The following is a 6,486-nucleotide window of genomic DNA, read 5'->3' as shown; positions in this document are numbered from 1 at the left end:
GCACAATGAAGTAAAAGGACTGACACAAATAAACTTGATAAGGATAACTAAGTTTACGTTGTAAACATTTAATTTCTTATTGTCCATTTACTCTACCATAAACCTGTATTATCGAAAACTGACATAATTTTCCTCATGGATTAATTAAAAATGCAGACAATTTTATGAAATTTATTTTCGTGCAAAAATCTAACACTGTATGTAATTATAAATATTCAAAAGAAATATTTTTCTTACCAACGCAAATTTTGTTTTTCAAAACGATGACCAGATTTGAATTAAGAGAGAGCTTAATAACAATTCATATCTTAGATTAAATCGAAATGATATACATGGATAATGACAGTTGCAGCAATACGGAGTTAGTCCTTAGCAGCGACTTGCGAAAATGAGATATATGCGTTTTCGAGCGTCTAAATACGTGCGATGTATTTGTGAAAAGAAGTCTAGTTGATGTTTTCAGTGTTCTATGTATTTTCAACGTACGGACAAATATTCTGTCTAGTGTTTCATAGAAATGTTTGCTGACTTATAGCGAGTAAGTCTTTATTCTTATTAGGGTGTCCACAGACGTCGGTATGTTCAACCTGTACAACACCACGAAAGATATATAATTTTAAAATTGTACAATTTTCAACTTCAGACAGTATTCCAATCGCATATAAATCACAGAGATTTACCCAGTAAACACTGTGTATCAGGTACTGAAAAGAATGTAACCTGCTAAATTTCTATTACGAACTTGTGAACAGTACCATTAACTGTTAAAAGTGGTATTTACTAAGATAATACTGACCAAGTCGCGAAGAGTGCAGATCTTGATCAGACTGCACGGATGTGCTGGCTGATCATGATCCTTGTCGTAAAGGCAGAATCAGTTGTGTTTAGCATGATAAGGGTTAATAATAAAAATATATATTCATCTGTATACTGTCATTTAACTTTTTAGTGTCTTCCTTTTTGTGCCCCCATGAGTGGTGGGGGTATATAGATTTAATCTTGTCCGTGCGTCCGCCCGTCCGTCTGTGCCCGCGAAATGATGGTTAAGTGACTTCATAGCGGTACTTTCTCTTTGATGTCATTCATTCCGTTCTGTTTATGTGACTTTTTTCTTTTTATGTGACTGATAGAACAATAGAGAGAACAATGGGGGTTTCACATAAATACCGTTTCGTTAGAACGTCCGTCCGTCCGAAGTTCGTGACGCGCCTAACTCGAAAAGTATTTGATATAAATTAATGAAACCTTGAGTCTTTATCATGATATGAACTTGCCCACCTCCTATTTTTCGTCTGGCTACGCCCCCTGTTTTCAGAGTTATGGCCCCTGGAATAGTCAAAAATTCACATTCTTACATTGTGATAGGACTAGCTCAAAATGTATTTGATATAGATTCATGAAACCTTGCATGAGTCTTAATCATGATATGAACTTGCACACCTCCTATTTTTCATCTGGCTCCGTTCCCTATTGCCAGAGTAATGGCCCCTGAAATAATCAAAAATGCACATTTTTACCTTGTGAAACGCATAGCTTAAAAAGTATGTGATATAGATTCATGAGACCTTGCATGAGTCTTAATCATGATATGAACTTGCATACCTACTATTTTTCAATTGGGTCCGCCCCCCAATGTTTAGAGTAATGACCCCTGAAATAGTCAAAAATGTATATTTTCACCTTGTGACGCACCTAGCTCAAAAAGTATTTGATATAAATGGTTTATTATGATATAAACTTGCCCTCCTTTAATATTTTGGCTGTCTCCACCCCCTATTTAAGTTATGGCCCCTGAAATAGTAAATAAATGCACTTTTTTACCTAATTATATGTCTAGCTCAAAAAGTATTAGATGTAAATTCAGGAAACCTTTCTCTTTATAATGGTAAATGGTATTTCTCTTTATCGTGATGTGACCTTGCGCACTCGGTATTCGTCGTGAGAAAAATGTACAAGTAGGGGGGTGGGGGTGGGGGTCACACTCTGTTTCCTACAGACACATTCTAGTTCCATTATGCGTTGGAAGCTATTTTATTTTCAGATTTGTGATTATCATATCGGCAATTATTTCCGGAATTTCATTCACTTGCCCCATTATCAACTAATAATTTATTTATTTGTTGCTTGTCAACGTGAATGATACGTAAGGGAAATCTTACGAAATAGAACATGTCCTAATCTGTAAGTCAAGACTAAGGATGTACGAAATCAAGGAATAATATCGTACAACATGATAATATTTAGCGTTACATCTTACATTTAATTTACAACTAAATCATTCCGTCTGTTGAGGCCTTTGCGAAAATACTGAGCCAGGATTGCACAATTTTCTGCAAAGCAAACATTCTTCACTTTAAACGTATTAAAAAGTTAAGTGTTTCGAATAAATTTTACTTTATATGCGGAGTCTTTGACTTGTCTTCTGTATTGGAATGGTGATCGAAAGTATTGTTTGGGCAGACGTTGAAATTGAATATGAAACAAATGTTGAAACATGACATACGCTACTTCAAGACGACAAGATTGCTTCCACTTAAATCACTGTCTCATGCTCTTTATGCCATACAACGTCGCCATAACACATATAAATCAAAAAAAGAAAAACATAAGTGATGGCATTATCTTTTATGTCCGATTCCAATCTTCATAGGATATGATGCTTTCCCTTTGAAAATAAGTAATGACAAATATTGGTCAGCTGTCTCGTCTATATCTTTAATCTTTCTTATATCCTGATATACGTTTTGGTCTTGATAATTCAGTAACAAAATTAGTTTATATATAGTTCAGTATTAAATGTAACTAAAACAAACATAACAATTTTTATCAATGAAGTTTAAGATAATAGAAAGAAACAACATGTGACAGAGGTTATTTATCATATATTCATATAATAATATCAGTTATTTTTCAATTCACGTGCTTGTTGTGTCTGTTTTTATAGACGTTTTGTATTCAATAATACCCGTGAAGCGTCTTTTGCTCAAACATTTACTTATATACTATCAATCATTTAGCAACATATATAATCATACATTTGCTACATTTTCTTGGCAGTTTTAAAAACAAGTATGATTAAATACATATAAATTTATTGTCGTCTGTTATTTCTAGTCGCACGAGTGCTTTTTAAATTTCATCATGGGTTTCCAGTTGCCTAGCATATAAGGCTCTCTTATTTAAGGGTAAGTATGTAAACCCTATACAATTTTGATCAATAATTCTTTTAAGTTAAGACGACCTTCATACAAATTAATCTTAGACCGCTGACAAAAATAGATTTTAATATATCTGCGAATGTTTATATCCCGTCTTTTTCGTATATTTTACAAATAACACCTGCCGTTGAATAATATTCAATTGTAAAATAAAATGATTTAGTTTAGGAACTTGTGAGAGTGTGCTCTACTTCTGTAATTAACATTTTATTGAGCCTTTGTATTTATATAGATATCAACATCACAGAAATAATTTTCACATAGTAACCGAATAATTTGGAAGAAGTAAAACTTAAACCTCTGATACAAGACTGCGTTGCTAAACAACGCAAATGCGCTCATTTTTGGAATATACAACACTTGATTTCTCTTAACTAACATAACGGCATAATACAAATATGGAAATTCACATGCATTTTGAAGTGTTGTTGAACAAAATCAAAGTGAAATCATGGTCATATTTGATTTTCTTTAGATGCCACGGAGCTAATGTACCATGTTTGCAGCTATTTTCGCGGTGCTAAGGGAATAAATGAATAAAGGAAAGAAAAAAAAATATTGTGGTGCTATTATTTCCTATTAACTTCGTAAAACTTTTTCTTTTCAACTATCATTTCAAGCAAAACATCATTGTTTTAGTCCTTGTTTACTTTTCACTCCATCATGTTTCCGGTGCATGTGACCTTCACTTTTGCCAAGGGAGTTAATTCTAATTTCGAGGTTCGGCATCCGACTTGATACAGCGCTTCCTGTGAAAATGTATAGGATTCCTAAATTTTCAAAATAAATTTCGTTAGTAAGACATTAACATTTACCGCAATGTAAAATTAACACAGTGGAATGGTAACTCCGTCAAATAGTTGGACAGCACACAATTCATTACCAACTTAACTGTGTCAAATGTTCGACGAGGGCATATAAAAATAATTGACCTACGTTTGCAAAATTAGAGTGTGAAACGTAATCAGCTTCCAAAGTAGTTCAAATTCGTTTACTGTAGAGAGTGCTGCACAGTGTTGTTCTCGCACAAAAATCAAATACCGCGAGCAGATGTAACGCGAAAATAGCAGCAAATGGGGTATGTGTTACGCCAAAGCGACCTGATGAAACATATGAAATGTGATATCCGTCATATATCAAAATGCCATTTTTTATATTTCAAATTCACGAATTACATTCACCTAAATATCACTTGTAAATTCGATGTACGTAAACTCTTCAATAAGCTTTCATTATCGGAAGCAATCTTTTGATAGCGTTGTTGATTGCGTAGGTTGTACGGTATTATGGTAGAATGTACCGCAATATATGTTAACATATACTAAATATGAATATTTCTGCCTTAAATTTTATCACATGTCTTTATTCTATTCCAGTGATATTTGAAATACGCCTTTTACAAGTTTAGAAATACAAATGTTCTCCAGTTGTTGTTTTGTGTGTGTGTTGTGTTTTATTATATTGTAGAATAAACGATATATATATTATAATTTTATCGTTTACACAATATAACATTGCAGATCCTAACTACATGTATATTGTTCACTTGTTCAAAGATTGCTTAAGGTACACATTTGAACAATGCTTCTTTCAGTAAATATTCAAAACAAAAACTAATTGAATTCTGATAAGCTGAGATTACATCGGTTTGCGCAGCGTTTTTCAACATCTGTTATACAAAACTATTCAGATTATATACCGTATTTTCCGGACAATAGGCCGCGGCCTTTACGTTTAAAAAAGTAAAATTTTCAGGGGTGCGGCCTATGCGTCGAAGCGGCCTATACGTCAATTTATTTTTTCTAAATGGGCCTTACGTGCGGCCTATGCAACGGTTTAATTTTTCATTTGCATTTTAAAAGCCGATCGAATCATGTAAAATGTAAAGAATGGACACTATTGCTGAGAGAGCTCAAGAAACTTACATTCGGACTTAACAATTCACTGCATTTGACGGATTAACAAGTGTGATTACCTGTAAATACAACCGATTTCAATGACTATTTATCGAGGGCAGTCTTTATACGACATGCTCATGTTCGCTGCATAGTGGTAAATAGGCCGCGGCCAATATGCCGGAGCGGCCTATACGCCAAATTTTATTTTTGATACAGTTAAAATATACGGCTGCGGCCAATACGGTGCAGCGGCCTATTGTCCGGAAAATACGGTAACTTGGTCACAGATACAACTTTCTGTAAAAGCAATGTTATTTTGAAATTTATAGAAATATAAAGTGTAGAGCTTACTATGCAAGAGGTCTTTTCGTGTTTGGATTTTGTAGTATAGATGTAGAAATCAAACAGTAGACTATGTAAAAAATGACACGTTTGTTGAACTTTAGGTCACGGCAAAATGAACAATGAAAGACAAATATCAAGATGAATATTTTTTGACTTGCTTTTGCTTTTGGAAAGCCAATGTACCACCCATATACAAGCGATCTTTGCAAGCGCAGTTTTCATAATTTAATGTTTCAAATTTCGACGGTCTGTGTATAGTTGTCGTATGGTCTGAAATTGATTTGTTTCGATATAATTTTATATCGTGGGTTTGCTTTCTATAGTCTGTTTAGTATGGTGGCCTGTAGCGTCCATTTTAAACCCGCGAGAAATTTTACCGTCAGTTTATATAATGTCGCGGGCAACTTCCAGATCCGCGAGATTTTATGTCGAAATTATATAAAATATCGCGGCTAAGAGTAATTCTCGAGTTTTTCTGTCACACTCCTGTCGTAAAATGTCGCGGATTAAAGACGAAACCGCGACATTTTCTGTCTACATAGTAGAATAAGCATGCAAACATATTCTTGATTTAGGTAGCCGATTGCGGCCATTTTATTCCGCGATATTTCTTTTTTATGCGTGCCAAAAAACGTCTCATAAAAAGTCGCGGCTTCTTTAAAAAAAAGTAGTGGATTTCCTACCCGCGACTTTCTATGAAAATGTGAATGCACAGCGTGATTCACCCGGAACTAAAACGGATTTTAAAAGATGTATAGGAAGTTAACATAGCAGTGAGCAGTAACAATAGCAGTATCAAAGGTAGAAAATGTGAAACTTGCAGTAACAGTAGTTGCAGAAGCAGTAGCAAAAAAGTGTAATCGGCAGTAGCAGCAAGAGCAGTAGCAAAAACGTGAAATTGGCAGTAACAGTAGCAATAGAAGTAGCAAAAACGTGAAACTGGCAGTAGTAGCAGTAGCAGTAACAAAAACTTGAAATCGGCAGTAACAGTTGTCGCAGCAGCAGTGATAGTAGTATCAGTAGCA

The sequence above is a fragment of the Mercenaria mercenaria genome, chromosome 19, assembly GCF_021730395.1.
Source record: "Mercenaria mercenaria strain notata chromosome 19, MADL_Memer_1, whole genome shotgun sequence".
NCBI classification, from domain to species: Eukaryota; Metazoa; Mollusca; class Bivalvia; order Venerida; family Veneridae; genus Mercenaria; species Mercenaria mercenaria.
Note: the sequence above shows the minus strand (reverse complement) of the source record.